The sequence below is a fragment of the Equus asinus genome, chromosome 11 (genome assembly GCF_041296235.1).
Source record: "Equus asinus isolate D_3611 breed Donkey chromosome 11, EquAss-T2T_v2, whole genome shotgun sequence".
In the NCBI taxonomy this organism is placed as follows: domain Eukaryota; kingdom Metazoa; phylum Chordata; class Mammalia; order Perissodactyla; family Equidae; genus Equus; species Equus asinus.
In genome coordinates, this window is record NC_091800.1 from 14,067,064 (window position 1) to 14,088,810 (window position 21,747).

The following is a 21,747-nucleotide window of genomic DNA, read 5'->3' on the forward strand; positions in this document are numbered from 1 at the left end:
TCCATGCAGTTGTACAACCGTACAACTCTGGTTTTTCTGTTTCTAAGACAGTACTTGGCTGTGGGCTGAAGACAGAACATCACAAACCTGGCAACAGCAGCAAGGGTGTGTTTAGACAAGTGAGGGGAATTGTGAATAAATGCTATATATCCCAGATAAAATTAACACAAGCAAAACAGGGTGGGCAGGGAGGATTATCTTCTGTTTTAGATACGCTTAGTTTGAGGGAGTGGTTTCTTCTAAATGAGAGTCCTCGTAGGCAGTTGGGAATGTGTGACTTAAGCTCAGGAAAGAAAACAGAGCAGGAGATAACTTGGTTGTCAGCTACCTAGTGCCTAATGACCAGTAAAGCCATAATCCCATGAGATGCTCGAGGGGAAACCACATAGAATGAGAAAAACAAGAACCTCAGAACTAGGTCTTGATATTAAGAAGAAAAGATTAGAAACAACTTAATGTCCATCAATAGAGGACTTATTAACAACGATGGTACATTCACACAATGGAATACTATGTAGCAGAAAAGAAAAATAAAGAAATTCTTTCTGTATTTAGACAGAATGATCTTTGAGTTGTGTTGTTATTTGAGAAAAGCAAGATGCTTAAGAGGATGTACTGTATGCTACTATGTGTAAAAAAAGATGGAAAGATGTGCATATTATATATATGAATGTGTGTATATACACACATATGCAATATATAGGCACACATATATCAGTATAAAATGTCTCTGAAGGAATGCATGAAACATATTAGTTGTTTTGGGGAGGGGCTGAGGGTGAGAAGGCAGACTTTTCACAGAATCATCTTTTGTCCCTTTGAATTTTAAATGCTATGAATATGCATATGTATATTTATTAAATAAATCAACGTTTTAAAACAGTGCCAGTTGACTGTTATTGAGAGTGATGAATGCTATAGAAAGGTCAAGCATGGGGCAGATGGGGAAAAAGTCATGGTGAAGAGGCGAGGGGTGAAGAAGAGAAAAGTCATGTTTCTTAGGATGATATCTGAAAGGAAGAAGACCTATTTACATAAGGAGGAAAGACAGTCCACTGGCAATGCCTTTTGCCTGTTACCACCTTTCTGGTTGTGAATAATCTGGTGACGTGTTCTAGAAGGCAACACCAAGCCTATCTACTATTGTCTCCTCAGCACATCCACATCTCTGCATCCAGCAGGGTCCTCCCACAGCCCATCCCACAGTGCTGGACCATTTTACAAGCCTTAAACACCCATTGATATTTTCTTGTGGCATTTGATTTTCATGTAAAAGTGTTCTTGCTGCCTCCTTTGCTCCACGTTTATTATTCATGCACTATAGCCTGAGAACCTTCTTTTATTATAATTTAAACATCCCTGGTACATCATCAAGCTTTTAGTATAATTGTTATAGACAGCATGTTACCTAAAATTCATACTGCATAGCAGTTTTATGTGCATTTGCACAAATATATTACTGCAGATTTTTAGTACTATGGCAATAAAAAAGACTTTATTTCAAAAACCTCAGCTTCTATAATCTACATTCATAAGTAATGAGTTCTCGATCCAGAGAATTTAAAAGTAACTAACATGTAGTGCTCATTCTATGCCAGACACTATTCTGAATGCATTACATAGTTGACTCATTGAATCTCCCAAACAGCCCTGTGAAGTAGATCCTGTTAATATCTCTATTTTACAAACCATGACAGTGAGGCTCAGAAGGGTTTTATAACTACAATTTACTCAAGGTCATAGAACTAGTAAGAGGCACAGCCAGCATTTGAAACCATGCAATCTACCTTCAGAGTCCATACTCTTAACCATAACTATGTTAACTCTAAACTTAAAGCAGAAGTACGTCTTGTAGAAAATAGGTGAATAAATTTAACTTCAGGAGGATTTCAATGTGTTCACGTTAAAATTATTATAAAAATTTTAAGTTTGATCACTATAAAACAACGCTATAAAATGTAATTAAACTTGTAAGAAGTGTATGTAATCTATACTCATCATAAAAAAGTCAAAAATACAGAGGTATGTGAAGGAAAGCTAATCATCTCCCCACCAGCCCTCACTCCACCCAACTCCTCTGAGGTAACCAATGCTATCATCATGGAATGTCTCCTTCCACCTCATTCTCCGTGTTTATACAAGTATGTATACACATATATGGGGTTTCCTCCTTGCCTCTTTTTCTTTCTGCTCCTTCTTTTCATAAAATGGGATGGTCCCCTACGCATGCTCTTGCAGCTTGCTTTTTTCCAGACCTTTGCTGGTAAACATTTCACTGTGGTATTATACCCAATTGCTCTGTGGAAATTTCCTCTTCTGCTACCTGTGTTGGGCAGAAGGACCTTTGGGGAAAAATGAATCCTGTCCATCTAACAGCCTGGGACTGTGAATGGAATTCTGACAGGGCTGAGATAATCCTGTGACCATTGCAGAAGGGACACTGTAACTGCACACAACAAGGGACATCATTGTAACACTGTGTACCTGTGAAACCTCTGCAATTGTCTCTTTGGTAATTCTGTTTCCCCTATAATTGTTAACAGGGAAATCTACAAAATAAAAGGCGCTTGTATATTTGTTTAGGAGGAAGGGTAGCTGGGGAGTCTCTCGTTCTGATGCCAAAGGATAGACTGGATTGATTGACACTGGCTGACACTCCAGTCCTTGAAGGCCCAAAGGGAGCCTGGGACAAACAAGAGTTCATGGGCAGAACAGGCAACCTGCCCTAAGTGCAGTGGGATCCCAAGATTTCCTAGACTGGGCAGCCTCCTTGGGTCCTCTATTCGGGAAAGTTAATGGAGAAGCAGGACAATTTAGGAGCAGAAAATGTTGCCTATCATCTTTGCAGCAATATTTCTCTGGCTCTTTTAGATGAAAATATTTTAAAGTTTAATCTCATTTTTCCATTTAATTTCTTTCAAAGAATTTTCTTTCTATCCAAGAACTTGAAATTTTCTATTTGTTCTGTTACTAGATCTCCCTATCACCACTACTTCTATTATTGTGGTAAAATAAAATGACAATATTGAATATTTTAATCATTTGTGAGTCTGTAATTCAGCTATCACTACCACTTTTTAACTCCTGGGATCTCTTCCTTGGGGGAATAAGCAACAGAATTTTAATTAAGTCTGCCTTCTAAGCAGAGATAAAATCAATCTTCTACCTCATGTGGAACAGGTTACGCCTTTCAGAACGATAAGGCCGTGACAGTTCAGATGAGGCAAAGCAGCTGGTGCCATAGAGAGGACCTATCTCAAGGCCTTAAAACCCTCCTGTCGGGGCCCCCGTCGTTCTTTTTTATTTCTATTGTGAGCTGACCTAAGCAAATTTAGTAATACCCAACTCTTGCTTTTTTGATAGATAACAGTTGCCTTCACTGCTTAGAAATGAGTAAGGGTTACCTTCTCCTCTGTAACCTTGAAAACAAGTTTCTATCTCACTTACAGATATTTGCTAGCAAACATTTTTGTTTAGACAGCAGGCACAGAAGTGTTCATAGAGCCTCTTCTGTAAGTTTGCTCTTTGTCCTTTTAGTGCTCTGACCACTACCTTGGATGGAAGATTCTTTTGAAGCAGATGAAATAGTACTTCATAGGCAAAATTCTGCCATTCTCTATAGTTGGCATTAGACAACCAGAAATCCTCCTGACTTATGGCCGCATACCATCCAAAGGGGTGAGGATTCAGTCTCACTCTTTTCTTACTGCTTGTTCATGTAAAGGTGGGGAGTTTCTCCAAAATAGTTTAGTTTGAACACTTTTAATCTCATCAGTGAGAATCCATTTCTAACATATTTCATGATGTTCACAAGCCACTAATTTTGAAAACTCATTTCTGACGTTAGTTAGCAAAGTAGTGTTGATGGAAGTATGAAAAGTCAAAGCAGTGTTGGCAACCCACAAGGTGACAAGATATTTTCTAAAAAGTAAATCTGAATGTAAATATATTCAAAATGTATTTATTGAATGTGTACTATGTTCCAGGTACTGCACAAAGTGTAGCGTATATAATTTTGTAAAAGAGACACATACTCTGTTCTTGGAGAATTATAATCTAGGGAGTGCCTTAGGCAAGTACACAGGCAGTAATAATGGAGTGTAGTATGCTGTGATGGTTACTTTTCTGTGTCAACTTGGCTGGGCCATGTTGTCCAGAGCACTTTCTGGATATTTCTGGGAAGTGTTTTGGGAGAGATTAACGTTTAAATTGGTGAATTTTGAGTAAAGTAGATTGCCCTCCATAATGTGGGTGAATGTCATCCAAACAGTTGAAGGCCTGAGAAGAACAAAAGACTGATACCTCCCATCCCCACCCCCCACCTCCAAGCAAGAGGGAATTCTGCCAATAGATGGCCTTTGGACTTGAACTGTAACAGTGGCTCTTCCTTGGGTCTCCAGCCTGAAAGCCTAGTCTGCAGATTTTGGACTTTCCCTCCTCCATAATCATGTGAGCCAATTCCTTAAAATAAATCTCTCTCTATAAACACACACACACATATAGGACACACATATGTATGTGTGTACAGCCTATTTGGTACATCCTATCTGGTCTGTTTCTCTGGAGAACCCTGACTAACACGTCCTGTAGTGGAGGAAATACAGGGTGTCATGGATGCCTGTACAGGGGACACCTAACCCAGACTTGAAGGGTCAGAAGACAACATCTCAACCCAGGTTGGTGAGCAGATTTAATCCCAAGGACCACTGGAATTAGTTGGCAGTGGCTGTCTAGTGCTCTAACCTTTCAAAGGACTCAAAGCCATGTCAGGGCTTAGGGGGACATGTGAGGCTGCACTGGTTAGCCAGGGCCCCATCGTTAAGGATCTTGTAATGATTCCCCTAAGTGGGACGCTATCCCGAGTGCAGTCAGATGCCATTACAGCCAGGAAGTCACTTGGTCAGATTTTCATTTTAGAATTTACTCAATGTAGAGAGAAATGATAGAGGTCTGTAGTGGAGAGTTATAAAACATTTCACAAACGAGGAAATGTGAGGCTCAAAAAGGTTAAGTATATCTCCCAAGATCATGTAGCTACTAGGCCTGGAGTCCAATTTCTAACACAGCTTTGTCTAGCCTATGTTGTTCTGCCTATGATTGTTCTTCTAGTACACAAATATCACCACAGTCATCTTTAATATTCTATAGTCATTCACATTCATTCATTTGTGCAACATATATGAAATCCTCTTCAGGCTAACAGTTGAGAATACAAACATAAATTATGGTTATCTTCAAGGAACTCATGGTTCAGTAGGGGATATAGACATATAAATAAATAATTAACAAATAACAAAAATACAGGGTAATTAGAATGAGAATGAAGTTATACTAGGCAGGAACTGTGGAGAGCATAGTTAACAGCCTGCCTAACTTTACCTGGGCATTAGGATGGGCTTCTCAAGGAAAGGGGAAGTTGAGTCTTGAAGAATGTCTAGGAGTTTTTCTGGAGGAAAAAGGCACAAAACATTAAAATCGAGGAGGCAGGAAAGAGAAACTTGTATATAATTCTATATGGCCAGTGCATGGGCCATATGTCGTATTAGAAAGATAAGCTGGGGTACGTGTCACAAGCTCTTTAAAAAAAAGAACAGAGTTTGGGCTTTGACCTGTAGGCAAGGGAAGCATGGAATGGCAAGATCAGAATTGCTTTTTAGAACTTTGTGCAGGTTTGGTTACAAAGGGGATGGGGCTGCAAAGAGGAGGCTGTTGCGTTGCTGAGGGTAGTAGGTAAAGCCATAGAAATGGGTAAAATAAGATGTATATTTGACTCTCTCCCTGGTGTCCAGCCTCTGACTCACTCTTGCCTCCTTTCCACTGGCAGTCAGTTCATCCCTCTTTTTTCAACAACTGATGATTAAGCTGTTTGCTGACTTAAATTTAGCTTCCTTATCCCCAGCATCCCTTCTACTGCAAGCTTTGCGTTTTCAAAGGAAATGCCTCTGGCACGCCAGCAGTGCCTTCAGCAGCTTGGTGATCCTCCCAGGTTCTAAAAAAGAACTGAAACATCCCCACCAAGGAATTGAATGAATGAAGACTTGTCACATCAACTTTGAAAGGTTACCAACTCCTGTTCTTTGCCATGTTTATAGAATATAGTAAATAATGAGAATGTTATGCCAATCTTAGTTTATTTTAAGAGGTTTCTTATAGAACATAAAATTGCTTACTCATAGAATTTAATAACAATTTCCATTTATTAAGTGACTACCACATCCCAAGAATTGTATTTGGGGCTTCATCTACAATATTTTGAATTATTACATCTCTGAAAGATGGCTGATGTTATTATTTAGAATTTACAATGACTAAATTGAGCATTTAAAAGGTTAAGTAACTTGCCCAAGGTTCCCAGTGTGGGGTTGGGATCTAACATGGCTTCATGGGATATCAAAGTCCATTCTCTTTACACAGCCCTTACGATGCCTTTATGTAGATATGTTGTGTGTATACTCAAGTAATTTAGGTAAGTCTGTTCATTTCAAGGTGCTAACTCATATTTTTAATTAGGCTTCTTTCTAATTTATTTCAGGTTGTCTCTAGATGTTAGACTTATTTTACTAACCATTCTTTAATGAAAAACTCATATGATGATTTAAAATATTTACTGTACTTTATAACATTGTAACAAGCAAAAACTTAAACTAATTGGTGCATAAATTAAAATACCCAGTGATGTCATTATCTCTAATTTTGTGTCTATAAAATTGCAATAAGGGGGCCAGTCCTGGTGGTCTAGTCATTAAGTTCGGTGTGCTCTGCTTTGGCAGCCCAGGTTTGGTTCCTGGGCACAGACCTATACCACTCGTCTGCCAGTGGCCATGCTGTGGCAGTGGCTCACATCCAAAAAAAGAGGAAGACTGACAATGGATGTTAGCTCAGGTGAATCTTCCTCAGGAAAAAAAAAGCATTAATACTAGCATACATGGGTGTTGATATATACTGCTAGTAAAGTAAAATTGGAACAATTTTTCTGGAGAGAAGTTTGGCAATATATACCAAAACTTTAAAATCTGTATACTTAAAAAGACCTTATTATTCTAGAATATTTCAAATATATACAGTGTCTATCACCCAACTTCAACAATTACCATCTTGGGGTCAATCTTATTTCCTATATACTTCATCCACTGTTTCCCCGACCTGTACTATGTTGAAGCAAATTCTAGATACATGGTTTCTTTTTTTCTAAAAAAATAACTTTATGTCCTTATTTTTTATTTGGATTTACATTTTTAACTTCATATTGAAGCATAATAGATGTACAGAAATGTGCTGCTAATCAAATTTTTTTAAATAAAGATTTTGTCTTTTTAAGTTCACAGCAAAATTGAGAAGTTACAGAGATTTCCCATCTACTCCTTGCCCCCATACTCCTGTTATAACTGTCCCCCATCCCCCACCAGAGTGGTACGTTTGTTATAATTGATGAGCCTACATTGACTCATCATAATCACTCAAAGTCTGTAGTTTACATTAGGGTTCACTCTTGGTGTTGTATACTTTATGAGTTTGGGCAAATGTATAATGGACAAATGTATAGTATCATAGGGATGGGAGTATTTTCACTGCCCTAAATATCCTCCGTGCTCTGCCTATTCCTCCTTACTACCCATTCCCAACTACTTGCAACTACTGATCTTTTTACTGTCTCCATAGTTTTGCCTTTTCCAGAATGTCATATAGCTAGAATCATACAGTATGTAGACTTTTCAGATTGGCTTCTTTCACTTAGTAACATGCATTTAACTTTCCTCCATGTCTTTTCATGACTTGATAGATGATTTCTTTTTAACACTGAATATTATTCCATATCAGGATGTGCCAGTTTATCCATTCACATACTGAAGAATATCTCGATTGCTTCCTAGTTTTGGCAATTATGAATAAAGATGCTATAAACATTTGTGTTCAGGTTTTCACGTGGACATAAGTTTTCAACTCCTTTGGGTAAATACCAAGCAGTGTCATTGCTGGATCATATGGTAAGAATATGTTTAGTTTTGTAAGAAACTGCCAAACTGTCTTCCAAAGTGGCTGTACCATTTTGCTTTCCCACCAGCAATGAATGAGAGTTACTGTTGCTCCACATCCTTGTCAGCATTTGGTGATGCCAATGTTCTAGATTTTGGCCACTCTAATAGGTGTGTAATGGTATCTCATTGTTGCTTTAATTTGCATTTCCCTGATGTCATGTGATGTGGAACATCTTTTCGTATGCTTATTTGCCATCTGTATATCTCCTTTGGTGGGGTGTGTGTTAAGGTCTTTGGCCCTTTGTTTTTTGGCAGGAAGCTTGGCCCTGAGCTAACATCTGATTCCAGTCTTCCTCTTTTTGCTTGAGGAAGATTGTTGCGAGCTAACATCTATGCCAACCTTAGTCTATTTTGTATGTGGGATGCCATTTCAGCATGGCTCGATGAGCAGTGCATAGGTCCATGCTCGGGATATGAACCTGTGAACCCCAGGCCACCAAAGCAGAGTGCGTGAACACAACCATTGCGCCTTTGGCTCATGTTTTAACTAGGTGCTGCTTAACCAAATTTTCACCCACTGAACACACTTGGTAACTAATATCTAGATCAAGAAACAGAATACTTCATATCAGTCAAAATTTTTAACATAACCATTATGCCATTATTTTATTATACCTAAAAATTAACCAATAATTCTCTAATATCACTAAACATCCAGCGTTCTAATTTCCAAATGTCTCATAAATGTTTTAATTATTTTTACAGTTTATTTTCTTGAATCATGATCTTAGTAGTTCCACACATTGCCATTGGTGGATCAGTTAACCTCTTTTAATGTTTAGGTTCCCTTTCCATCTCTTATTTATTTCCCCTTTGAAATTTATTTTTTTAATTTTAATTTTTTATTGGGGTATAATTGATACACAACATTATATTAGTTTCAGGTGTACAAAATGATTCAATATTTGTATCTATCGCAAAATGATCACAAATCTAGTTAACATCTGTTACCATATATGGCTATAAAAATTTCTTTTCTTGTGATGAGAACTTTTAAGGTACACTCTTTCAGCATCTTTCAAATATGCAATACAGTGTTATTAACTATAGTTACCATGCTGTACATTAGATCCCTGTAACTTATTCATTGATAACTGGAAGTTTGTACTTTTGATTCCCTTTACCCATTTTGCCCATCTTCCAACCCCCGCCTCTGGCAACCACCAGTCTGTTCTCTGTATCTATGAGTTTGGTTTTGGGGTTTTTTGTTTGTTTTTTTTTTTTAAATTCCACATACAAGTGATACCATACATATCTGTCTTTCTCTTTCTGACTTATTTCACTTAGCATAATGCCCTCAAGTTCCATCCATGTTGTTGCAAATGGTGAGATTTCCATCTTTTTTATGGCTGAATAATATTCCAGTGTGTGTGTGTGTGTGTGTGTGTGTGTGTGTGTGTGTATACCACATCTTTTTTATCCATTCATCCATCAATGGACACCTTAGGTTATTTCCATATATTGGCTACTGTAAATAAGGTGGCAATGAACACAGGGGTGAATATACCTTTTTGAGTTAGTGTTTTCATTTTCTTCAGATAAGTACCCAGAAGTAGAATTGCTGGATCATATAGTAGTTCTATTTTTAATTTTTGGAGGAGCCCCTGTACTGTTCTCCATAGTAGCTATACCATTTTACATTGCCACCAACAGTGCACAAGGGTTTCCTTTTCTTCACATCGTTGCCAACACTTATTGTTTCTTGTCTTTTTAATAATAGCCATTCTAACAGGTGTGAGGTGATACCTCATTGTGGTTTTGATTCGCATTTCCCTGATAATTAGTGATGTTGAGCATCTTTTCATGTATCTGTTGGCCATCTGTATGTCTTCTTTGGAAAATGTCTATTCAGATCCACTGCCCATTTTTTAATTGGATTGTTTGTTATTTTGCTATTGAGTTGTGTGAGTTCTTTATGTATTTTAGATATTAATACCTTATCAGATAAATGATTTGTAAATATTTTCTCCCATTCAGTAGGTTGACTTTTCATTTTGTTGATGGTTTCCTTTGCTATGCAGAAGCTTCTTAGTTTGATTTAGTCCCACTTGTCTATTTTTGCTTTTGTTTTCTTGCTTTTGGTGTCGACTCTTGGAACTTATTTAAGAAACCAGGACATATTCCTCTATATTTCTTGTAAATTGATACTTGCATCCAGAGACTTGATTAGATTCAGGTTAGATTATTATGGCAATATTACTGCATAGATGCTGCTATGTTCCTCCACAAGGGAGCGCCTAGTGTTCCATTGTTCCTCTGTGTGATGTTAGCAGGTATTTATGTTTAATGTGTGGATCCACTATTGTCATTAGGGTTTAAAAAATGATAATATTCTAATTCTATCATTCCTTTTTCATTTATTAGCTAGACTACTTCTGTTCACAGAAAGCTAATTGGTTATCCACTGTTACAGTTTGTACAGAACAAGCAGGATAAATGATGGAATCATTCCATTTATTTGCCGCATTTCAAAATAATGAGTTGGTTCATTAGCAACCTCTGATGGTGACTAAGTGTTTTATTTTAAAAATATATTATGAACTCATGGATTTAAACATATTTTATATTACAATTCATTATTTGAACTGTTCAATAACAGGGATTTGTTAAATAAATTATGGTATATCTACACAATGGAATAGTAGTATATAGTCACTAAAAATAATGATATGTGTGTGTTTATTCACCTGCAAGTTATTCATATTTTATTTAAAAATCATTTTTTTAAATGTTAGATACATAATCATGGTACCAAAGGGCGTATAGGGAAAATTTTCTCTCCCACCATTGTTCCCAAGACCCAGATCCCCTCTGAGGAGTCCACTAAGTTAGTGTATCCTTGTATATTCTTCCAGATGTTTTAGAGCTAATAGTTCAGCTGCTATGCATTGGCGTGGCTGTATCAGTTGGTCAAAAATAATGAACTACTTCTATAAGGTTGTTACTGACCCTTGGGGACTCTCCTTCCTCCTTGGGCACCCCAGCCCCTCCCCTGTCACCCTCCAGACCTTGCCCACCATCTCTCAACTAAAGGGTGAATGTTTGGCACAGCAGGGAGCACACAGCATCCTGCTCAAGCTCCCGCCAGAATCCACTTTGACTGGTTCTTGCCTGTCCTATACTGTTGTGATTATTTTAAATATTATCCCTGGAGATTTCTATACAAGCAAATACATCTTATATTTTTAAAGAGAGAAGGCATATTATCAAACATTATAAATATATATTTAATATGTATTACATTTATATTATAAAACACCTAAAACATTAGATTTTTTGTGAAATGTAAATATAAATATATGAATAGAATATATTCTGGACTATGTACCAAAACATTAAAAGTTATTTTTCCTGGTGGCATGATTATTATTTTTTCCTTTTTAATATTAACTACATTTCTGGATTTCTCTACAGTAAACACATTATTTACATATCAAGAAAATAAGAAATATACCTAAACTGGTTTTATTTTAGCAAACTAAAAAAAAAATTCTAAAGCAGCATCAATATTTTTCAACAGCTCCATCTGCTGGCAGCTGAATAAAGTTAATTTTCAAATGTTACCATATTTCTTTTTACTATAGCCAAGAGAAGAAATAGAATTCTTATATTAAAACAAAGGATGCTTCTTACATATCTATGAAGAGAAAGTATCAGGACTCAAGTTAATTTACATGGAAAGACTGCAGCTCTGAATATTTGAGCAGAGGCATATGAATTCTTACAATATATTTCATATATCTTCATATTCAACCACTAATCAATGTTTTTATTTTGCATAATTAACAGATTACCATTTGAGTGTAAGATAGTCAAAAACACCAAACTGATTTTTCAATGTCACGATTCTGTTCTAGTCAAACAGTTCGTTTTTGTTTATGGGCTAATAGCCCACTCTGTATCCCATCAAGTTTGTATCACTTTTCTTTCCATGTAAATTAACTTGAGTTCCATATCTCTGTCATGTCCTGAAGTTGAATATATGATAAATGCTTCCCTAAACACAAATCTCTCTTTAGATGGTAGCAAGAGGTATGATATTTTACATAAAAATCTCTCAGTCATCTAACTTCGGAACTCTTAAAAAAGTAAGAGCTATCATGATGCTAAGTTAAATAAGCTAGTCACAAAAAGACAAATACTGTATAATTCCACTTACACGAGGTATCTAAAGCAGGCAAATTCACAGAAGCAGAAAATAGAATAGAGGTTACCAGGGGCTGGGGGAAAGGAGAAGAGGGGAGTTGTAGTTTAATGGATACAGAGTCTCAGTTTTGCAAGACGAAAAATCTTGGAGATCTGTTTCACAGCAATGTAAATATACTTAACACTACTGAACTGTGCAATTAAAAATGGTTAAGATGGTAAATTTTATGATATGTTTTTTACCACAATAAAAAAGTAAGGTCTATCAAAAAATATAGATATGTAACAAATTTGAGAGAATTGTTGAAGCAACTGTGCACTACACTTAAGGTTTCATTCTTCTTATCTTCTCAGAAGTGAATCAGTATTCCCACAAATTCATTGTGTTTGTTTGTGACTTACATTTTACTTAATTTAAAAAGAGATTCAGACATATTTGTGAGATGGAATGGGATTTTAAAATTACTTTCTAAATTAACTGAAGATGATGAGATTCACTAAAAATACCCCCTGACTGTGTATCCCCGGACAAATCACTTAGCTATTTGGGTCTCAGTATCTTTGTGTGAAATAAGTTGAAGGAGGTGATTGTTTTCACGCTCTATGAACCCTTAAACTCTCAGTCTTTTCATGGCATCTTTCTGACACCCTTTCCTAACTGGTTCTAAAGCAATAATATATGTAAGCAAACTAATAATAAATTTTAAAAAGCTACCATCAAGCAACTAAAGGTGTTATTAGGTGCATTTTATATAAAAAGTTACAGTTAGTGTGATCTTATAAAAAAGGAAGTCTCCCCTCTACAATGGGTAGAAGGTACATGAATTTATAAAGAACAGACATTAAATATAGACATATAGAATTAATACAGCATCCAGACTCTATTTGGGGAGAAGATTGAGATCCTGGAAAAGAATAGGGAATGTTTCCTTTTTTGCCCTGTTTTAAAATAGTGAGGCAAAAAATGTCTACAATTATAAATAGCGTAGGCAGTAAGACTATGGAGAGGAAAAGAAAATCAAGACGAAGGTTAAATTTATGGGCAAAGGAAGTCATAGGCCAAAGCATCCTGGGTGTGGGAAATGAGGAAGAATTAAAGAGTGATGAGAAGTAAATAAAAGTGGCTAAGTGAAGTAGAGGAGTCCAATTGAACAAGTAGGGTTGGGCACCCCCATAACCTCAGGCCTAGCCTCCTGCAGCAGGAGCTGCCCTGGATGCCAGACAATTCATTAACACAAAAACATAAATAAGAGGTTTGGAAGAGAGTCCTCATTTTTATTCCAATCAGTCATCTGGCCAGATTCTTCTATTACTCATTATCTCTAACAACGTGTAAATAAATTTTATTCTAAACAAAAATGTGTTTAAAGGAGCTCATGAATTACTGTAAGTATGCTTCTGGTGTTAAGTTTACTGCTTGCTGAAAATTACGGCTAGTTCTAGCGGCTAATCATAATATTCCTTAAATTAATTCTCATTTGCTTTCTTACATATCTGAATCAATGATATACTTGATATAAATACGAAATTTAGAGAAAGCCATTGCTCGATATCAAAATAAAAACATGAACATAAAATAACCATATACATACTATGTATGTATAATACAATATAAAACACATGCACTTCAATTGGTATTAGAATAATTTTTAACAAGCTTCAACAGTTGCAAAGAATACATGATGAAACAATGTTGGTTATTACCAAGTTGTTAAAAAACAGCATTTTGATTCTAGGATCTGCTGCCTGTACTGTCTACAGTAGGAAGCCACTAGCCACATGTGCTTATTGAGCGCTTGAAATATGGCTAGTGAGGATTGAGATGTGCTTTAAGTGTAAAACTCATAATATGAACAAAAGAAGGTAAAATATCTCATTAATACCTTTTTATACTGATTGCACATGAAAATGACAACGTTTTGGATATATTGTCTTCCATAAAATATTATTAAAATTAATTTCAATGCTTTCTCTTTTTAAAATTGGAAGGTTGGTTCACATCATGGTTCACATCACATTTCTGTTGGACAGCGTGGATTTACAGTGTAAATAAATGCACTTTCCTTCCATTAACCCAGCACAGACCCATGGATTGAACACACACCTGAGGGCTGAGTCTGGACAGGAGTGAACGGTCTTTGATTTTACTGTTCTGCCCAGTGCACTCAGGAATTCTGTCAGCAGCTCAGAACCTCAATCACATTGGTGACCTGTGCTATTTAACTCCAAGGAAACCAAGAGATCTCTAGCAAGTCTATATGTCTGATTTTTAACACACACATACACACATTTTCCTAAAGATCCCAGAGAGTTCTTCAGAAAAAAAGTTAAGAATTTCAGTATAGTATCTGCATCGGAGATCATTGGTTATTAGGTTGGTAAGAAGATGGCCCACGATTCTTTAAGGAACTAAATGTAGTCAAGATGAGACCTCTAAGACAATGTTTAGAAAGAAAGAAAGTCGGAAGGAAACTGCCTTGGCTTGTTTGCTGGCTCTGGCATTAACCTGCCTTATGAAGCAGGCAGAGGCCATCTCTAAATCCCTGACCCTAGTTTTCCTTCACGGCATCCTTGCCTTTCTGGCTCTTCTCCCTGTTTGTAAATCCTAGTGCTTTTCTCAGCCCTGTCTCTCTTATCTGTGTCTCTCCACAGAAAGGAAAGTAATCTCCTGTTAATGTAAAGCTGATTGAAGTGCGGGCTCACAGACAGAAGCAGTTTGCAGAAATTTCCCAGGTGATTTTGGGATTCCTCCATTCTACTCCAGTTGAGAACCACTGCCCTGAGACTGCAGAAGAATGTGGCATTCATCCAGGAATATTTGCATTTTAAAGAGGGTCATAGGATGAGCACAGAGTAATACAGGGGCTTGACCTTGGGAGGAGGAAGTCTAGCCCCAGGAGCTGAGTTTTGGATGAGGGTGGAGGAGAAGAGCCCCTCTGCTGTCTTTCCGCATTGGCTTGTTATGAATAGGGGTCTGACTTCGGGGATTTGGAGAAAACTGCTCCAATCTTTCACTCGATTGCCTAATGTCTAAAACATCACAAAGTTAATTTCTACTCGGCTTAGTCTCTGCTGATAGATACCAATGGGCTATTGGGTTATCTTTTAAGTAACACAATCACATTCCAACATGTTTTCTGGAGACCAATGCCTTAACCCAAAGAATTAGTCTAGTGGGAATTTCAGACTGTTGCAGGCTACCAGGGGTCGTATTTTCAGGTGGATTGACCTTTGTCAGGTATCTCAAATTATACAAAATTAGTAATGCCCTGTATCTAGGTAGAGCCCAGCCTCCTCATTTACTAACTAGCTGCCCAGCGTGCTTTACTATGTACGATAAATGTTTTACTGCTTTTTGGAGTGAAATGATAAATGTGAAAGTAAAATGATATATTTGTTCTGATCAGATGTGGCCTGTCAGAAATTCTCTCCTTCATTTTTTCTTTTTCTTTTTTATACACCCAAACAGTTTCTTACAGCTCAGCTAACCTCCAGTGCATTTTGAAAGTGATTCTGACTTACATTATTTTCGCTATTCATATATTTCAATAAATATAATTGCAAACACTAAGTACTATATTTCTAGAGGAGCATGTTCATACAGCATTCTATCTTTTTTAAGCTGGAAATTATTTTCTTTCAAATTGTAAAAATTTGAAATTCTAGATCCTCAATAGACAATTTTCCAGCCTACACCTGCTGACACCTCCTACCACGTCCTGCAAGTTTCAGGTGTCCCCCAGAGAGGGTAAGGAGGATAGTCAAGCCTATATGATTTGCAGCTTCAGGTGTGGAATAACAAAGATTTTAGAAACTATGCTCTAGTGTAGAGAGGCTGTATTCAAAATGTGATGGGGTAATGTAAGTGTTTTGGGGGTTGTTCATCTTAACTATGTGCATCCTTGATGTTTTCCAACTTCCTAATCCCCTTAACCTCAGCTTTAGACCCTACCGAAAGAAAAGAAAAGAAAAGAAAAGAATGAAGGAGAAAAAGTGCAGATAACCCAAATATAAGTGATGTGGTAGGCAGAATGATGGCACCCAAAGATATCTATGTCCTATTCCCCAGAACCTGTGAATATGTTAGGTTACATGGCAAAGGGGAATTGAAGTTGCAGATCAAATTAAGGTTGCTAATTATCTGACCTTAAATTAGGCTGGTTATCCTATATTATTCAGATGGGCCCAATATAATCACAGGGGTCCTTACAAGTAAATAAAGGAGGCAGAAGGGAGTTATAGAAAGAGATGTGACAATGGAAACAGGGTCAAGAGATGCTATGGTGCTGACTGTGAAGATGGAAGAGGAGGCACAAGAGCTAAGGATTGTGGTAACTTCTAGAAGCTGGAAAAGACAAGCAAATGGATTCTCCCCGAGACCCTCCAGAAGGGAATGCAGCTGTGCCAACATCTTGATTTTAGCCAGGTGAAACCTGTGTCAGTCTTCTGAATGATAGCACTGAAAGGCAATACATTTGTGTTATTTTAAGCTACTAACTTTGTGATAATTTGTAACAGCAATAGAAAACTAGTACAGGTGGGTGACTGGATTTGTGGATCTTTGTAATCAAAAATAATTCTCCTAACTAAGTCTGTATAAAATCAGCATTTTTTTACATCATTTCCACATAATTTCCGTTTCTCAGGGTAGAGAGTGTCACAACTGATTTCTGAATGGTTTATGACCTCTTTTGTTGTTAGTGCTGTGGAGTTAATTCTGACTCACAGCGACCTTGTGTACAGCAGAGCAGAACTCTGCCAGATCTTTTTGCGCCATCCTCTCACCTTCTGTGCTATATCAGACGGAGCTCTGTTGCTATTCACAGGGTTTTCATCGTCAATTTTTTGGAGGTAGGTGGCCAGGTCCTTCTTCCAAGTCTGTCTTAGTCTGGAAGCTCCACTGAAACTGTCCACCATGGGTGACCCTGCTGGTATTTGAAATACCGGTGGCATCGCTTTCAGCATCACAGCAACATGCAGTCACCACAGTGTGACAACCGACAGACGGGTGGTGTGGTTCCCTCACTGGGAAACAAACAATGGGCACAGTGGTGAGAGCACCCAGTTTTAACCACTAGACCACCAAGCTGGCTTTTATATTGTTAACTGTCTTAAATTATGCCACATCCAGTTATATTGGTCTTGATGAATTGCAACTTGGTTTTTTTTGGACTTTTTTATTAGATCAGTTCTAAGTTCACAACAAAATTGAGAGGTAGGTACAGAGACTTCCCATATACTCCCTGCCGCACACTTGGTTATTTTTTAAAGCCCTAATCACAGTTTATTTTTGTTTTAATACCAATTTCAGATTCCAGTTTTCCTAAACACGTTGCTTTAAATGAGGGTTTATGTTACGAATTTCTGTAAATCCATTTGCTGTTGTATAAAACATAGTTTCTTTTGTTAGAAACTATGCTGCATTGAGGCCTTAAAGATATTTTCCTGTCTCTGTCCTAATGGTAACTGCTGGATCAACTCTTAATATGCTCCCTCAAAGCTGTAGGAGGGAGGAGCGGCACCTCCTGGAGGTGAAGGGGGTTAGAAACCCACCTCCCGGAAGGCATCTTGTGGTCTTCAGTTTACTTTTGCCTCAAATAAGAACTGTGATAACAAAACGAATGAATGGAATGCTTCGTTACAGGTTGAATTACTGTGTCTCCCCCTCACCTGGGGCCTAAACAACTCCTCAAAATGGGAAAGCTGTGGGATTAAGATGTAACACACAGTGCAGAAAAAAACCTATTTTATGGCATTTTGAGATGACTAGGTCAGAGTTACCAAGTCAGGAGCAAAGTAGGTAAGAATACCAATTTTGTTTACATAACACAACGTCAGTACTCAATTTGCGTTTAAAACAGTGACCAACTTTTATCCCAAAAGTTAGAGATATATAACAACTTATGTGGCTTTCGGCAAAAGTCAAAGAAGCCGCAGAGGCAGAGGAAGCCTTGACAGCTGCCGCTCTCGCCGCCAGCGCGGCCACAGCGGCGGCGCGCCCGTGGGGCTGCGTGCGCGCGCGCCGGGGCGGGGCGGGGCGGGGCGGGAGCCCGGCGGGCGGCGGGCGCGCGCAGGCGCGCGGGGCTGTCTGGTCGGCAGGGGGCGCTGTGCGCCCACGCCGCGCTCTGCCTGCCCCCGGGTGCTGTCCGCGGCGGTTCGATTGGAGCAGCCGCCGAAGAGCGCTTGGCGCCATTTTGAAGCGGAGAGGAGGAGGAACGGCCGGGCTGGCTGCGGAAGGGGAGGGGGGGGAGGAGGCGATTGGATGCGGCGGCGACGGCGGATCCCGGAGAGCAGCGGAGTGAGAGGTGTAGCGAGGCAGGCACCCGGAGGTAGGAAACAATTCAGTTAACGGAAAGGAAATGTCTCTTCTTTCTGGTCGCCGTGTCCCATTTTTCAGCGCCCGCCACCGCGGCTGTGTGTGTGGCGGGGCTCAAGCGCCGCCCGCCTGCCCGTCGGGACTCGCCTCCCGGCAGCGGGGGCTGCAGCGCTGGCTGCCCGGCGGCGCGGGGCCGGGGGCGGCGGGCGCGGGCCGGGGGCGTGGGCCGGGCTGCGCGGTGGGGGTGGGGAGGGCCCGCGGCCGGCGCGCGCTCCACGCCGCGGGCTCCGCCGCAGCCTCGGGAAATTAAACTTGCCGCCCTGGCCCCGGCCGGGCGGCCGCGGCGGCGAGGGCGGCGGGCGGCGGGCGGTGACCTTGCGCGCGGGCGGGGGTCCGCGCCCCGAGCCGGCGCCCGCGCCCCTCCCCCCGCGCCCGGCGGCCGGCGGCTGTTTCCCGGGCGGCAGGCGGCGGCGCGGCGCTCCTGTTGAATCCTCCCGCTGGCGGGTTTTCCCCCTTCCGGGCGAGGGGCGGGGAGCGCGGGGCCGGGCCGGGCCGGGCGGTGTGCGGCCGCCGGTGCCCGCGCGCTTCGGCCGCGCCGCCCAGCCTCTGCTCCGGGCGACGAAAACGGGCTGCGAGAGTGACATTTTTGCACTGCGACTTGCCAGTCGTCGGGGATGAAGCGCGCTCCCCGCGCCTCTTAGAGCTGGTGCGAGGGGAACCCGAGGACCTCGTTGAGGAAGAGCCTAGCCCTGGCCGCGGGGACTCCTCCCTGGCGGCCGCTGGGGTCTGGCTTTCCTTTAGGAAGCGTGGGAGTTGGGACAACAATGAAAATGCTGTGCAGTTGTCAGTAGTTAACATCTTTGCACTCTGTTATCGTAGCGAAACTGGAAAAGTTTTGGGTCAGGAGAAAAACCCTGTTTGTCGTTGTTGCTGTCGTGTTTTGGTGACTGCGTTACAGCTGCGAGAAGCGGCGCTGCGTTCCGGGGTCGGTGCCGGGACGCGTCTGGACCCTGAAATGCCGCGCCTCGGCGTCTTCAGAATTGCACGCTGCCGCGATCCTCCTCGCCGCCCGTGTACACTCGCGGAAGGGTGCCTGCCCACTCCGCACACGTTTTGGGCATCCCAAGTAACCCAATAAAGGGAAGCCTTTATTTTACTTTGAAGAAAGTGTACTGTGAACGCTCTTCTCATACTTTTATTGTAAGATGATGGATGGGCAGCGCTGTCTTGAACGACCCTACCCTGTTTGTTAGTTTCGGAAACTTTAATATAGCCTTTGATTTCGAAGGTTGGTCTGCGGTCTTGAGTGAGTTGGGAAGTGTTCTACTGTCTTCCTAACACCCTTTAGAAGTTTAAGTGTGCTTATATATAAAGAGGTGAGCTGCAAATAAATCATAATTTAAAACTAGAATGGCAGTGTAATCGTGATTCTCAACACATATAAAGTTCCAAGATAGAACATGTTCTGTGTCAATTCATATAGTAGTCAGCTAAAATAGTTAAGAAAACAGAAATGGTATTAAGCAAAATAAGGGCTAGAAAGAACTCTTCTTGTCTATGCAGTACATATGTCAGAGATGGTAGAATTTTTAGGGACAATGAAATGAGCATTCCTATCGCATATGTACGTCAGTTTGTGGACAGTTAATCTCGTATCATCTGGTGATAGCAGGAAACGTAGTTAAAATGTATAGTGGTGAATATGGAGGTGAAAGTTTCAGCATGGAACTTACTATGTTAAGATAGATTTATTCTCGAGACTTAACTATAAAGACACATCTTAAGTCAGAACATTATTCTTTCGAAATGAATTTACAAATATATATAGAAAAGGTGCGCTATAGGCGTTCTTTGATTATTGAAGTAGCTTAAGTAGTAATTTTTTTTTGGCCCTTTTTTGATGGTTTGAAAAATTATCCTCATAGCTGGGTTTTACTTGAAGGTGCATTTTAAATGACAAGGTAGTGTTTGTATTGGCCTTTTTTTTTTTTTAAGAGAACTTTTGTGCCCTTTCCTACTTTCTCCTTTTTTGTTGAGGTTGATTCTCCTTGTATTAACTTTGTTTTTACAGCAGCTTTTGTTCTCTTCCTGTTGCTTTTATTCCTGTCTGGGTATGTCCTCCTTTTCCCTCATTTTCTCCAAGAATTAGGGGAGGTAATGTGTTGATAGTGATTCTTGTTGTCATGAGCAGTTTTGTACTAAGCTTATTTGACGTGTGATTCTACTGACTTGGCTGTTGGGTAAGTTTTAATTTTTAAATTTATTTAAAAATTGTTCTGCAGCTTTAATGAAGAGTAACATTTTGAGGACAGGCTTTATCAATAATTTGTTATCAAATAAAATGATACCTTGTGTTAGACAGGGCTTGCCGTGGTGAAGAGTGAAATGATAGAATATACCCAAAACTTTGAGGGGAGGGAAATATTTTGGGAGGTTGTGTTCTTTCTTGCTTCTCTCTCTTGGAGCATTAGGATTCTTCTCTGGCTTCCTCAGTGCTAGTTTTTTTTTATCATGTATGCCTGGAGTTAACAGGAGAGCTCACTGTGATTTGGCTTGCATGACAAGTACTGTATGTGATTTATATTAGAAAAGAATAAATTTTTGTTTCCTTTGTTAGTGTCAGAGAGCTACAAGGAAATTTAAAGATCTCTAGCTCACTTATCATATGCATGAAAAATTAGGTTCAGATTGTAATTTAATTGATTTATCCAATGTCACAGTCATATCCATGCAGTGGGATTGCCATTAGAGGGGCAGCCGTTAGATCTCCTGGAAACTTAGAAGGTTCTGCATGGTCTGTATTGTTTTATTCAAGACTTAAGCAATGTTTAAAGTTATTATCAGGTAGCATCTTATTCTCTATCTGCTTCTCCTCTTTTTGTTTCATTCATTCAATCAAGAAATAAAGTTTCAAGGTTAGCCATGTGTTTGAGTCTGGTTTTAATAATTTCTATCCAGGATTCAGTCCACTTAAGTTGTCTCAGGATAACCTCTTGCATGTCTGTCTCCTGGAGCTGCTTGGTCTTTTCATTGTGTAGCGTTACTTGACATGGCATTTATTTATTCTTCTTGAAACTTGTAAGCTAGTGTAATTTGGAAGTTAGTATGGAACTTTATTTTGTTATAAGATGTATGATTGTGTATTTTTTTACTTTTAAACTCAATTTGCAGCAGAAGTCATTTGTTACTTCCATTACAATAGATATTTGGAGAAAATTGCATTTGTTGTGAGAATTCCTGTTTGGGAAT

At 39.5% G+C, this 21,747-nt stretch overlaps 1 protein-coding gene across 12 annotated transcripts in view; it reads left to right on the top strand.

Annotated features, from left to right (window-relative positions):
- The first annotated feature begins 18,340 nt into the window (after window positions 1–18,340).
- The window catches only part of PDS5B (PDS5 cohesin associated factor B), a 194,120-nt gene continuing 190,713 nt past the window's right edge, over window positions 18,341–21,747 (top strand). For 4 of the 12 annotated variants that reach the window (XM_070520496.1, XM_070520487.1, XM_070520493.1 and 1 more), the window contains exon 1: window positions 18,341–18,511. The gene's annotated coding sequence lies outside the window, so the exon portion shown is untranslated. Of the gene's footprint in view, window positions 18,512–19,736; window positions 19,875–21,747 lie in introns of those variants that run through there. The other 8 variants (XM_070520497.1, XM_070520488.1, XM_070520494.1 and 5 more) reach the window with 5 other exon arrangements.